This window comes from Polistes fuscatus, unplaced genomic scaffold, assembly GCF_010416935.1.
Source record: "Polistes fuscatus isolate 324 unplaced genomic scaffold, CU_Pfus_HIC Scaffold1, whole genome shotgun sequence".
In the NCBI taxonomy this organism is placed as follows: Eukaryota; Metazoa; Arthropoda; class Insecta; order Hymenoptera; family Vespidae; genus Polistes; species Polistes fuscatus.
The window spans coordinates 17,443,391-17,458,749 of NW_025112997.1; the positions used below are offsets into that span (position 1 = coordinate 17,443,391).

The 15,359-nt window shown below is 44.0% G+C and overlaps 1 protein-coding gene across 1 annotated transcript in view; it reads right to left on the reverse strand.

Moving 5' to 3' along the window:
- LOC122515794 overlaps positions 1-15,359 on the reverse strand; it is a 164,562-nt gene that overhangs the window by 135,393 nt on the left and 13,810 nt on the right. The gene's annotated exons all lie outside the window — the stretch shown is intronic.

Below are 15,359 nucleotides of genomic sequence, written 5' to 3' on the forward strand. Positions count from 1 at the left end.
CCCTAGATAAATAGAACAGAGAGAGAGAGAGAGAGGCGTTCCGCTGTCGATATCAAATATCTGTTTGGTAATATTTCACGCGTAGCTAGGAGCTTTCCAAGTTCTCTCTTGGATCTCGCAAGAGGAAGGCTGCGAACCGAAAGGAAAGAAAAGAGGAAGAAAAGCGAGGGATCTTTTCGAATCCATTTACCGAGAGACGACGAATTCTTCGACGCTCGGGTCCTTTCGGAAACTTCATCGATTCGACAAGCAAACAAGCCGAGAACGTCGTGTCGTTCGCATTGCGCGGTTTACGGATTAAAGTGGATTTTCCGAGCTTTGAGATAACATCCCCCCGATGTTCTTCCATTTCTTTTTCCTGCCATCGGCCGCCCCATCGGCCGCCCCATCGGCCGCCCCATCGGCCGCCCCATCGACCACCCCCCATCGTCCCGCTCGTTCTCGCTTTGAAAAGTAAGCAAGAACAAAGGTCGAGAATCGCGTGATAAGAGGAGCTAGTTCCACCCCTCGACCAATATTTCTCGCTACCTTTCCCCCTCCTTCCTTTTATCTTCGTAATTCCCCGTCTTTCCTCCTTTGCACTTCACCTCTCACTTCCGTTATCTAATGTTTATGGACGAACTGATCCGGCCTGTAACGTCGATCGTTCTTTAAACGAGTCTTTCGAGATTTATCTCGCACCTTTACCGTTTCAACTTTCGGTCTAACGATCCAAAGTAACGCGAAAATAACGAAATTGCGTGAAATAAAATAAGGGCGAGTCGCGTACGTACAAGTATCGTAGGAAAAGGGCAAGGCGGCAAATAAAAAGAAAAAAGCGTCGTTCGAGATGGCGGAAGATGGGAAAACCGCGCTGCCCGTTTAGCGGACGTAGATGAAATTTCGTTTCCAAGGAACAGAACCCCTATTTAACCACGTCGGTAAGAAAGTTAGATAGCTTAGGCTAGCGCGTAACTAAATAACAAGCAAGAAGAGATATAGTTGCAGTGTAGAGGCCGTAATTAAAACTGGCTGGTATTTACCCGGGGGTAATGAAGAGGCAAACACACAGTTTGTCTCCGTTAGTCGTACCTATCTCGGTATCCTACTCTCTCCCATTAGCCATAGGTAGGAGCTATAGCATCGGAGAAGTGGATACGAACTCGGACTTTTACACAGACTTAACGCTGACGATTCAGCCCCGAGCTATGCGACAAGTAACGAAACGTTGTCGGAAACTTTTTGGCGAGTTTCTCTCATGTTGGACTTGCACTCGGAACAAGGAGGAAAAGCCAAGCGTTCTCCTCTTTTGAAGAAATATTTCAACATCCAGGACGTATCTACGACGGCGGCGTACTAAGTTTCTCTTCTTCGAGAGCTACGCTATAAATTTCAAGAGAAAAATGATCGCGCGGAGGAGCCTCGCGAGGATCGGCAAGGAATAAAAGCCAGCCGGCTGCTCCCTTATTTCCCACGTAGACGAAAGGGATGATGCCCCCAACTATGGGCTTTGCGATAAATCTATGATTCGCGGAACACGCAACTTGGGTCGAAAAGGAATTCGCAGGCGGCAGGCTTTCCAATTTTGCCATAGGTTCGACGGCTTTAACTATCTACGAAGTTGGCTTGGTCGAAAAGACAATTGGACGTCGGCCATGGTTCTTGAGCGACAGCACAGATGCGGCAAAAATATTCACAATTACGTCCCGCTTAACATCCAGCTCGTCTCTGTCGTGAATAATAGACGACGGCCATCCGACGAATAGACTCGCTCCCCTCTTCCACGAAACAAAATCACCACGCTCGTCGTCCGTTCGTCGTCCGTTCGTCAATGACATGATTCTTAGAAATTCGCTTGGCCTCGAAATTGGCACAAGGTTTCGACGGACGCCATACGAATTTTTCTATTTTCGCAGTAAGTAGCTGTCGCTCTACCAAAGGGAGCCTAACTTCGCGACATTAATGCTTCGAGCGGAAACTTCTTTTCGCGTTAAAATACGAATCGAAAGCTCGCGCGAATTAAAGGAAGAAATAATAGAGATGCTTGGAAAATAAGACGAAAGCGTCTTAATCCTTGAATCTTGAAAAGCAGCTTAAAACAGTTTCCGGGAGAAAATATCTCGTATCTCTGTAGAAATAAATAAACATATTTACGGCAACTAGACAGACAATAACATCCTCCTCCTAAGCGGGTGTAGAAGAACTCGTGTCGTTCGAAATTCCACGGCGAACCTATTATCGGGAAGAACTCGCGTTTTAAAATATACCCCCGGCGTGTGGCATTTGCAATTCCGACGAGTTTGCGATTCGTTCCTACCGCAGCTTGCATAAACGCATTCGAGCGCCGTGCGAGCGCGCGCAGCTGTAGAAGCTTCTGCTAAAAGACGCCTTCTAGAACTAACTCGGACCGACGATTTCAACTAAATCGTCTAATCGAATTCAAAGTCGAACGAGATCTATTTCCTATTGTTCTCCGTTCGATTAACGATTTCCTCTCGTTAAATGAAATTTCAACCGACGATAATATCTCTTTTTCGTCATCGGGAAAAGAGAATACGATGCTCGGGCGTGAACGCTAAAACTCTTTCTTCGTACTTTCCGATCTATTCTTTTCCATCTTTTTTTCGCGCTCTCCCACTTACACAGCATGAAAAATTGGAAAGGAGCCAAAAACAGCAAACCGGCTTTCTTTTTCTCGACCAATCGTATTTTTCCTTCTTTTCCCGTCTTCTTATTCTCCCACATCAATTTATCCGTTCGTTCTTCTGTCACCGTTCTTTTTCTTCCTTTCCTTCCGCTTCCACTTTGGCTTTCGTTTCGCTTCGTCGTGAGCGAGAGACCGCGGATAAATTATTGTTTATCTTTCCTCGCGCGCACCCCGTGCTGCTGCCGCTGCCGCTTCCTTTATTCCGGCATTTTCATTATTTATTATTGATCCAAATTAATCGGCATATCTCGAAAAAGCGAAACAATTCTCGACAGATATAGATATCAGAAATGAATCCGTGAGCAAATAAATAACCCACGGAGTCGGGGAGAGATTTTGGTTAACTAAAGAAAAATACCTTGACCGAGAGTAAAATGTCCCAGCAGCAAATCGGCGTCGCGGAAAATGGAATTTCCAATACGTCAGCCACGACGAATTTCGACGGCACCAAATTGTATATCAATTCGGTCCATTTCATCAGGTTTCTGTTGCGCGACGAGCCAGCCGATGCATCTCTCTTTCGAAAGACCCTACGAGATTCTTCGCACGGAATTGTCCTCTTTCAGTTTTATAACGCGTAATACATTTTTTCAAATATTATATTTTACGACTCGAACTAAGAGTCGTTTAAACGGAAGGTGACAAGGCCGAGAAGAGATATAATATACGACATAAATAGATATATAGATGGAGAGAGGAGTTGTACGCAGAGACACGTACACAAGGATCGCGGTGGATAGCACCTGTTACCCTTATTTCGGCATTTCCAAGCCGTTGCTTCCACACTTCTCTAAATCCTCGAGCACCGCCGCCCTTACGTCTCTCGACGTGCATCCTCCGAATCTCGAGGATATTTACGGCTCGACAATAATTCGAGCCGATGATTCCGCGTATAATTCCAACGCTAGCGAAACAACGACCGTCGAAGGAAAGGAAAACAGCTCGAAAATCATTTTCTCGTATTTTGATGAATTATCGATGTTATCGGGTACGTTTTTTGACAAAAAACGGTAGAACGAATGTAAAGGCAAGAGCAGAAAGAGAGAGTTCAACTAGAAAAGTATGTTCTTGTGCGTAGCGATCGCATTTAAATTGCTAACCACGATTGCCGGCTAACGCGAACTCGTTTCGAATGAAATGCAAACCGAAACGATGAACTCGGTTGCGTCTTTATATTCGCAAAGTTGTCATCGGCGTGTGTGCGTTTGAAAGCTCGTTAAGCGACGAAGCGAGATGATTTTCGATGCCGGAGAGGAAGGAAGACAAAGTTCGCCTTCTCGGGGTGAGTTCATCTTTCGAAAAGAGAAGGATATCTTTTCAATTTCTCGGCACTGTGTATGAAGCCTGAGGCTTTAGGAGGATCGGAGGGTGCCAACGCGGCAAATCGATATCTGACCTCGAGCTCTGGCTCTTTCTCCTTTGCCAAAGAAAAGTGTTGTACGCGATGGTTCGAGCCGAAGAACCACTAACCGTGCAAAAAGTTATCTACCTTTGTTTGCTCTAACTCGTATTAATCCATCCAGCTACGCGAGAACTACGCGACAACTTTCCGATAAGTCGCTCGTTGCCGATGCTAACGAGTTGGATAGAAATGTTTTCGATCGAATCAATGTGCGCTTTAAAAAGTACTTACTTAAACGAGTACGCGAAAAATTGCTGTATTAAGCGAGTTTGAAAAATCTTCCTGATTGGATCAATGGCAAAAAACAAGGTAAACGAGCTTATGGAATACGTAGAACGTCCCCTCCCTCTGGTTGATTGCGGTTGCGCGAGGAGTAACAGCGTGTACTAGTAGTAGAAGTTGCGTCGGAAAGGAAAAACTTTTGGTGGATTAGCTCGGTATGTAAAAACGTCGCATTTATCATTTCGTTGACGACACCACCGAATGCCGTCGCCGCCGAGCTCGGCATTTCCGTGCTTTTCCCTAAACTCGCCTCGAAACGACGGATGAATGTTTCCCTGGAAAAATAACTCCGTTCTCTTTCTCCGTGCATGTACGAAAAGACTTTGGATAGAGAAACCAAGTTAGTTATCGTACGGCGAACATTTGAATTCTGGCGATAGCATGAAAAGTGCTTGGAAAAGAAGACGGGGGTAATCCGTTTGGAGAAGTAAAAGATGGAAAAAGAGAAAGTAAGATCAAAAAGCGAGAAATCCTGCTCCTAGACTCCGTATCTCGTTTCACTTCGGAACAAAATCTTCTTCCTCTTCCGCGAAATGCTGAACTTACAAGTTGTTAGACCGAATGGGTGGTCTGCCCGCGATTCTCGAAAAACGCTTAAGAAGAAAGAAATCGTAACCGCGGAAGAAAAGAAATGCCCGTTGTTGTTGTTGTCGTTGGAAGCGAACCTAAGTGGGATAACAAAGCGAGCTAGAAGGACGTATTACTCGACCGAAAATAAAGCTTTGCTTCTAGCTCGCTATGCGTTTTAACTCAAGCGTGTAATCTAAAACAGGCCGTAAAACCGACTATACGAATTCGGGTCGCTTCATCCAGCTCATCCGCGAACGTGCTACGAAAGGAGCTAGGAATCGAGCCAACGGGAGAAAGATAACCGACCAAGGAAAGAGACCCCAATGCCAACAGCCGCGAATAATATATCTTTCTCGCATTTATATTCTTAAGATGGTACATAGACGTAAAGCTAATCGCCGTTCCTCGACTAATTATTCAACGGTGTCGAGCTTTCGACATTCGAACCACGTAAAAACCGTGACCGTTACTATCCGTCCTATGACTTTTTCCCAAACTGGAGAAAATTTCATACCCGATAAAAAATGAAATATTTTAGTAACGATCGATACCCCGGGGAATAAAAGTTGGATCCGATCTTTGCAACGAATCCGATATTAAAATCATTTCGATATTTCACAAGTACGACCAAATGAAATTTTTAAACGCGCGGTGTTATTAATCGCCAACGATTAAAGAGTCGAATCGATCACCGATACAAACTACAAAATCGAGCAAAGATGATCTATGAGATTCGCGAATCGATCATCGAAACCGTGGCTAATTCTACCCGATCTATGAACCAAACGAATTATCGTCGGTGGTACGAAATTACGAGTAGATGGGTATCGATATCGATGACAAATTAGCCGTCTCCGCACGATTAAACGACCCTCCTTCTTTTGACGCAAATTGCCTCGTTAATCTGGTATTAAATCGGGGTATAAACGATCGCGGCAGGGTCGTATTTTTGTTAGAAAATGGAAAGACATCTTTGGGGTCTTCTTCTAGAAATAGAAAACGCGTACATTCTAAATTCCGTCGTAATCTTCGACTTTAGAAAAGATCCGTCGAGAAACGAACGTACAAATTCAACTATCAAAGATAGACAATTTCTCTGCGAACAAAAGAGTACGATCCTTTAAATAGGTCATAAATGTATTACTGTCTTTATCGTTGCGCAAGCTCAGCAGAACGATAAGATAGCAGCACATTTTGTTCGAAAAAGAAAACGACGGCTTTAGCTTTTCGTTTTTACGGGGAAAATTGAGCAGCACCTATATCCGCGCGTTAACTTATTATCGGGTAACATTCCTTCGTCGTTAATTACAAGAACCTTTCGAAGGTAGATTTTCCGAGATACCAAAAGGACTGAGAAACAAGAGAAGAGAAGAGAAGAGAAGAGAAGAGAAGACGAGAAGTAGAAGGAGAGTCGATGGACGAGAAAGGCGAAAGGAGATACTAAGACAGATTGGCACAATCGGTCTGTATCACGTTGCTACTTGTCTAACTGACAATGAGTGTAATCCAAGTTTGGCGCGATCGGCGTACGATGATGTACGCGTACACGCGTCGGAGTGCGAAAGGACGACGAAGGACCCGCGATGCGGTGATCCGTGAAACTATGCGGAAACTAGATAGATCATCCGCACAAGAGCGATTCCACGAACCTAGCAAAACTGGCTTTGTATCATCAGCAGTATTCGAAACACTTACGAATTCGAGCTTAAACGGCAAATGAAACGGCACGAACGAACGTTCCGGGAACGTTTCTCCTTTCGCCGATTACTCTTCTCGAAGGATCATTTCGAAAGGAAGAAAACGCGATTACCATATCACCGAGAATCTCGAAGAAACTTTTCGTTACTCGGCTAATTTAATCCGAACGTTAACCCGATGATGGGTCGGGAGATTTCCTCTCTCTCTCTCTCTCTCTCTCTCATTTGCGGAATCTCCGTAGAGATTTTGTCTGGAACGTTGTCGGAGAACGTCTACCAAAGACGATAATAATTCCTCGCAACGACAACGTTTATTATAAGGTTATTAAGAAGGTACTTGCAGTATTTGTAAAGATAGAAAGAGATAGATGGGAGGGGGGAGGGAGAGAGAGAAAAGACGCGTGAATTTCGGTCGTTACGTCGGCCGCAACGCGCGAGAGGCTGATGCTGAGTAATGGAGCAATTAATTTGGGAAGTGCCTGCTCTTCTCTCTTCTCTTCTCTTCTCTTCTCTTTCCCTTTCTCTCGGAGCGTGAAACAAGGGACTTGTGTCGAGGGTGGAAGTAGGGGTGGAAGAGAAGCACGCCCCGTCGATACGAGGCATTAAGCACACGCGAAAATGTTTGCTGCGCGAACCTCGATGGGAAAAGCTGGATAAAGAGGTGCGCGTGTTACGGGCGCCCGTCTAGAGAGGATCTATTTTCCTTGCCGAAGATAAATCCGCGCTCGCAGGTAAATCAATTTCCTGTTCCGTGGAAGCGAAACCTGCTAGAGACAGGACGAGTCGTTACACTTTTTATAACATTTTTCCAAGTCAATTTCCTCTTCGCATCGTAGACGAAACTACTTCTGCGATGTGTATCGTTCTATAAACAAATTTCTATCTTTCTTTTTCTCTTTTACTATTCGTATCTGTGTGCTGCGACGTATATAATGTCACATGCGCGCACGTGTATGCGCCAAAGGAGAATCGATCGAAGACTATTGTTATTTCATTAGGAAAATATAAGTAAATATTCCATCGGAGCTAATCCGTCGATCGTTTAATCCGTCATCGAGGTCTCGAGAGCGATGATTATTGGCAAGGATCTCTCGATTCTCGATGCTCGAGCACCGCCGCCGTCGACGTTGCTATATAGTCGCTCGTGTATATCGCGACAAGGATGCGACGACGATAAAGGGACAACGTCGTCGATGAAGAGAACATGGGAGACCAACGACGACGACGACGACGACGACGACGCAACCCTGACGCAACAACCATGACGCACACTCGCTCTCTCTCCCATTGTTCGTTCGACCTACGGGGTCCCGCATGTCCAGTTCACGCGTGATAACACGGCATTCATACGCGAAGAGCCAATGTTACGCTATTTACCGTTGCACTGAAACGGGTATTGGAGCTGCACCTGCATTTCGACGATGTTACGCGTCCATTCTCCTCCCTTCGTCCCTCCGGTAGGGTACATTCGCAGGATACAAGCGTAGGGTACGTTTATAGGGTACGTCCATAGGGTATGTCCATAGGGTAGTATGTCCATACGGTTTACGCACCGTGAACCGCCATTGTCCGTGACACCACCAACGTATACGCGCAACATAGAAATGGAAGAAGAGAGCAAAAACGTCGATCGTTCCAAGACAAACTCCATCGCTTCTCCCTTTTTCTCCGTGCAATTAAACAAACAATTTCCAAATGGTAATAATTTATTATTAATATTATTATGATTACTCCCTCTCTCCGTTAGGCGACGCGGACAATTGATCGTTAGAAAGGAAGATTTCGGAGGGTCCGAAAATCGAAAGGTTCTCGCGTAGGTGCGTTTAGCGTTCGCTTCGGCGCGGACGAACGGGCTGGAAGGGAGGATGGACGACTGGTAAGGGGGTGGGCGTACATCGGACAATGGAGGGACTAACAAAGCCCAGCGTGAGGCGAGCGTCGAGACAATACGCCACCGTAGGTACCTCTGAGCACCCCCCCGTCGAGATCCCTAAATCAACGTTCACCGTATAATAAAATACTATCGCTCCGGCTAAGACTTTAATGAATAATGATTTTCTTTTGAAAAAGGACTTTTCTTTTTTTTTTTTTCAACTTATCCTTTTTTCTTTTTCTCGATTCGCGCGATCTTCGATCCTTCGAAATACAATTGCATTTTTGTTTAGAAACGCGTTACTTTCTTCGTTTATGCGTGTTCGTAAAAAGTCGAACGCGTTGAGCTTACCGCTTCTAGTTTCTTTTACAAAACTTTCATTAGGTAATAATCGTTAAAGAGCGACGCAAGGGCCGCTCCAATGGGTACTTTTACCACTTTTCTTCCGATCGTAAACGCTTGCCGGTAACTCGAATCTTGATGTTTGTTGACGCCATTAGATAGCCATTAGTCGCCTAAACAAATAAGATATTATACAGGGAATGGGCGTAAAAACGTAACGTTCTTCTATACTTCGATTATCGTTAATCAAGTTATACGCGTATGCGCGTATGCGTTCAATTGCCGGATTATACGGAAAGACGAGACTTTCTGGATTTATTTTTTCGCGAGGTTCTTCGCGATGATTCTATTTTATAGATTTAACCATTCGCAGTAAAGTATCATCTTAATTTTCTACTCGAACAACGGATCCAGATTTGCCATTGTTTCGTATATGGAACAACGGCCAGTCGGATTAATACGTACCATCCTATTGGTTTAATATATGTATATAGTTCTAACGAGAATGCATGGTTTCGAGAGATAAAGGGAAACCTGTAACAGTCAAGAGTAAGCAGCACTTAACCGAATAACCGGTACTTAACGAACGTCGTCGATCGTAGTACAACGAAATCGTTAGAAACGAAGTAGAAAATAATAGGTATTAACGATTTATCGAGGCGTCAAAGGACAATATCGTTAACGACAAAATTCGAAAGAATTCGAAGAAGGAAAAAAGAGCCACTCCCGCGACTATTATCCGTATTCGCGAGTGTTCCCGCGCTGTCGGAATCGGCTTTGTTAAAAAGGATTCCGTGGAATTTGAATTAAAAAGGAAATGTCGCGAGGATTTTCGAGAAGCGAACGGTTGGCCTCGATGTTATTGACCTTATCGGACACAGGGCAAACGAGGAAATGTTTCGAGAAAGCTTAAAACGATGTTTTCGCGTGCTTGGAATATTAATGCGCGCGTGTTGCAGCATTATACGAATTCAAGAAATTGCTAGGACACAACGCGCATCAACGTTCTAATGGGAAACACGGGGATAGGGTAGTTATGTAACTACACGTATACATAACTACTTATGTAAATGCGTGGATACGTATGCGCGCGCTAACTCATTCTATACGTAAAATATTGATAAGATCGCGCATGTGGTATATAATATTTACTTTGCCGTCATAATGTCTCCGAAACGCGGAAGAAAATTCTATCGACGAAATCTCATTAAGAAGGGAATCCAGCTGATGGATTTAGAAATAGCACGTACGCGCGCGCGCGCGCGCGCGCCTTCCTTCAACGTGATTGTTGAGCTGGGATCACGGCGGGTGAATCCACCGAGCAAGCCATTGAAAAGCGTGACATCGGTGTCACCGTGTTTTCGTTTGTTCAAAAAAGAAAAATACGAAAGGAGTAGAAACGAGCTTTGGAAGAGAAAAAATGTCGGCCGCGTAAAAGCCAAAGAAAAGCTCGAAAAAAGGTCGATGGTTGAGGGACAGACGGCAAGCAAATTGACGTAAAAATAGAGAAGACGCCGTAAAATGTAATGGAAAAAGAGAGAGAATGAAGGCCAGTGCCAGCTGGCGGAAAAACACATTTGAAGAAAAAGAAGAAATAAAATAAATAAATAACTTGAATAAATAAAAAGAAAAGAAAAATCTTGCTATCCGTTACATCGCGTTTTTCTTTTCACCGAAAGATCAATATTCGTTAGTACCTGTTGTAACACGATGAACGAGGCGATGCATATAAATACACTTTTATCGTTTATAAATGGAAAATAAATGAATATTCATAATTAATCGCGATAGCGAAGTTTTCCAATTGAAACGTTGGATGGTAAAAGACATTTGAAAGGCGTGTACGCGCTTCGGTTAAAGGCCTATACTATGCAGGAAACGCGAGCGAAGTCGTACCGTAGTAGAAATGAATGAGATTGTTCCATATGGTCATGAATGACGCTCGCTACTACCAGCTACCCCCCCCCCCGCCCCACTAACGCTCGAAAGAGCGGGCTTCGAGCGACGGATATCGTATTACGACGTAAACAAAGAAAGTGCTGACCTTGGCATGCAGGTGTCCTTGAGGATGAACGAGTAGCGGAGCCTTCTGCATTGACGCTGGTCGAGTAGTGGTCGTTGGGGTGGGAAGGAAGGCTGATGGCACGAGCAATGCCGGGTAGAAGGGGAAAGAAAGAGAGAGAATAAGAGGAAGTTAAACGAGCGAGGGGAATGTCGACGACCGAGAACGAGCGAGAGCGAATAAAATGGAAAGGGTTCCGCCGCGTACATTTACATGCGTTTCATATTATCTAAACAACTCGACCATATTCTCTCAACTGTTACAGTTTAATATTTATATCGCGTACACTCGCGTATTTTCGACAGGGTGTCCAAAATTCTTATTAAATAAGAAAGAAAGTTGGGTCGGGGGGAGGGGGGGTTGGTCGCATAAAAGGATCCAATTACGATGCTTGTGCAAAAGCCAGAAAATTAGATACGTGACGTGTGTAAAAGGCAGAGTCATGAACGTACATTTTCGAGTGAATTCTCTCCGTATTCCAGCTCGATACCTAGCATTCCAGAATTTAGAGTGAAGCTTACAGTATAGCATATCTATCACAAACTTTAACGGCGAGCGGAGTACGCTCTCCATTGTTTGACTTGTTGGGCCAGTAATAACACAAGTTAAACCCCGTCGGTATAACAACTACCGTATAGAATTCGCAGTAGCTTCGCTAGAAACTCCTACGCACTAACAGCTTGCGCACTAACAAAATGCGTTCCGTCGATCTTAAGTCGAGCCCCCTGCCCGACGCAACCCTGCTGCCTGGCCAATGCGGAAAACTTTAACGACGGATGTACCTTGTTATAGGATGAAGGCGGCGAGTTGCGTCAACAAAATCCGACTCTCTTTCGTTTTTATCAAAATCATCTCGTCATATATCTATTATTTATGCTTGAAAAATAACAAACGTACGATTACTAGATTTGTCGAAAAGGAGGCATCGAATGAAAATTGCTACGCTAACGTTAACGTTAATACTTCTTTTACGAGCGTATCAATATAAAGGTATAATTTCGAATGAATAACCATGAACATTCGGAGAGCACCGAGAGATCTCCGAGAGACTTAGTTCTAACGATATTGGCAAGAAGCGGAAGACTCGGGGGGGCTCGTGAGAAATCGTCTCGCGAATGGAAGGAAGGTCTTTACGATCTCGCTGAGTCAGACAGGACGCATAAACGAGATGGGCGGTACCCAACAAGCAGATATACTACCTTCCTCCCTTAAATCCTATACTAACAAAGGATGAGAGAAAAAGACGAAGAAAAACACTGACGAAGAAAGAAATGTGGAAGAGGGTGGTGGTGGTGGTGGTGGAGACATCTCAATGCATACGGTAAAAAAGGAAAAAACAACAATGATGCTCTTGCGTGCAAGCACCGCCAGATGCAGGGCGAAAAAACGCATAAAACGTGGAGACATTCGTGTCGGATGATGCGTAAGCAGCTTCTTCCGCCAAGCATTTTATCGATCGCCTGCATGCTATTTCTTCGAAATTACCGTAATTGCTCTAAGGGTATGGAAGATAAGAAATAGAAGAAGAGGAAAAAATCGCATACCTAGGAAGGTACGCCTTCCCACCTACCTGCCTACTTCTAGATTTACTTCCATTTTACTGATCGCGAACGCGAGCTCGTTCATCCCGAGTTACGTTTAATCGTTCCAATTCCGCTTCAGCCTGATATCTAACCATCGCGGCGAAAGAATTTATCGGCATACCGCGATGCCCACAACTAAATTTGTGTTCACGTTTGACCAGATAAATGCGGCGATGCAGCCACCCTTTTGTTGGCCTGCAGAATAATATATAGGAGCGCGTGTTCTCGTGCGCGCATACAAGGTGGATGCTATACACCGATGATATCTGCTTGTGGGATCATTTACATATGCCGTGTAAAGCGCACGAGACACGCGCGCGCGCAAAGCACACGTATTATCGGACAATTTCCTCGATGTGGGAGAAACAACTGATATCGCGCATCGCTACGCGATCGATATCGCGAACAATTGCGGAGAAAAAGAAAGATACGAGAGGAAGATCGATATTAGAAAATCGAGAACAGCGATAAGTGGTCAATGAGATGTATTCCATGCATATCTATATCTAACATAAGTATATGTAGACGCGTGTGTCATGCTAGATTATTCGGTGACCAGAAAGAGTTAGTCGATATAAATCTCGATCGTTGATAAATATAGGTAGCTCTGTATTCGATCAAATTCGAATAACTCTTATATCGAGAATTGTTCTCTTACGTGCCACGTTTCCGAGCTACAAATTTATAATATTTTAAACATCTGGTATAATGTAAATATGTTAGAAAAAGTTTTAAAATAATAATGCTATTATTTTACATTATGTTGGTTCTTTACGCACGGTTTGAAATATATTTATGATATTCTATTTAACATTATCTAACAAGCATGCCATTTTATATAAAAGTAAAAAGCGGAAAAAAAATCAAATGAAAAAGTCCCGGAGAAAAAGTATACTTAGCGTTCTTCCTTTGATTCATTTTATTTATTTCTCTTTTTTGTTGTTGTTGTTGAAGAAAAACGTAATACGATAGGGAGGCGGACGTCTTTCTCGGTCTACTGCTTTTTAAAAAAGCACATCAGTATTCGCTCTCAAGATTCGCCTCTTGCGGAGCATAAACGCGTGGAAAAGTGCATCCGACGTAACACACGGATGCGACTACTCTCTGAAACTTCTTCATACACGTATGTATCTCTTTGGACACATGCAACCGCGTATAGGAAAGTTAGCGAGTGTGAAATTCAAGGGACGCGACAGCAACGTCCCCTCGAGTTGAGGCTTCCCACCGCTGCCATCGGCCTTGGCTCCTCCTCGTATCTCAGAAATCTCCGTCTCCGCACTTAGCATTTATCTTCGAATTAAGTTCAAACCGATGGTTAGGAGTCATTCTCTTTTTTTTGCTCTTTTTTTTGCTCTTTCCTTTGCTCGAGCAAAGCCTACAGAAGCGTCCGAAACGAAACTTCAAATATTACGTCTAACTACGCGTAAGTGGACGGACGACGCGTCGGGCGATAACGTGAAAATAAATAATTCGCGAGTGTGTAACGATAATACTTAGAAACTGCGTTTCCAAGTTTCAACTTCGCCTTTCAAGCCAAACTACTATTATATTCTTTGAATTACGGAAGTGTATATACGAGAAGAGCACGCTGTAATCTAAAAGTTCGTTGTATCGCGCTACTTATAGCGAGTACCTCGTTCTACTCATCAACTATGCGAAAACTACGATTAAGTCGGTAAGAGAAAACGGAAAACGCCCGAACGTAAGAAAGAGAAACAGGTGGAAGAAACGTATGAGTTCCTTACACCCTTGAGACCAAAGTTTAATTCGGTAAACGCATAAAAAGTTTAACTAAGAACGTAGAAGATAATATTATGCGGTTGAAAGTTGAATATCAGGCAACGACGATGCAAATTGAAGGGACCGCGAGGAGTAGGAAATTGAAGATGAATTTCAAGACCAAGGGAAATCCAAATACATATATGTATATGCGATGAAAATCATCGCATTCTCGCGAGAGTCTACGAAACTAGGCTAACTGGAATATGATCGTCCTTACGCGTGATAGTCCTACGTACATAGTCGAATAATAATTATTCGCGATCGAAAGATTTGCTTTCGTCGACGTGCGACCCCTCCCCCTGCAAACTTCCCCTATGACATCGCAAAAAGATATCGACATTGGTAACAGCTGTTTTCTCTCCGGGAAGCGAACGAGAAGAGAGCGAGCTACAAAACTACGTTCGTGTCAGCTGTATTTTATGCCTTCGCATTAACATAGAAAATACAAATCGTAGCAACTCGCATCTCTCCGTCTCCAAGGATTCTAACGATTACGCCGGGCGTGCGTTTCCGCGCACGAATTACTGCAACGAATCGCGGAACGCAAAACCGTAGGCAATGGATAGCGAAAAAATATAAATATACACGGTGCTAGTCAAACGAGACAAAGTTTCCAACTAAGAATCCAATTGACTACTGGTCGCGTTATCTATTTTCCGCGTGTAACGCCTTTAACGTCCGCTTAGATTTTCGAGAGAAAGAAATTGCGTTTGCGAATAAAATACTTCGTCCGTCGATTTCCTCTTGGGATCTCTTCATTCGGCGTATTTAGAGAATAAGAGAGAGAGAGAGAGACAGAGAGGAACAACGAGAATGGGAAATGGAAAGAGAAAAGGGGGTGAGAAACAGAAGAAAGGAATATCGCGAATCAATAAGAAATCACCGCGCGGCCGCTCGCCCGAATATTTCTGCATTTGCATGCAATTTTCGAGCTGTTCCGCGTGAACAGAAAAGAGGAATGAATTTACGATTCGATTAAACGCGTATAGTTCTCTCGTCTCCCCGATCCCCCTCGACGCCTATATTCCAACGAAGAGGAATCTGCGAAACGATTGGCCGATTCAGCGGAGGCGCCGCGTC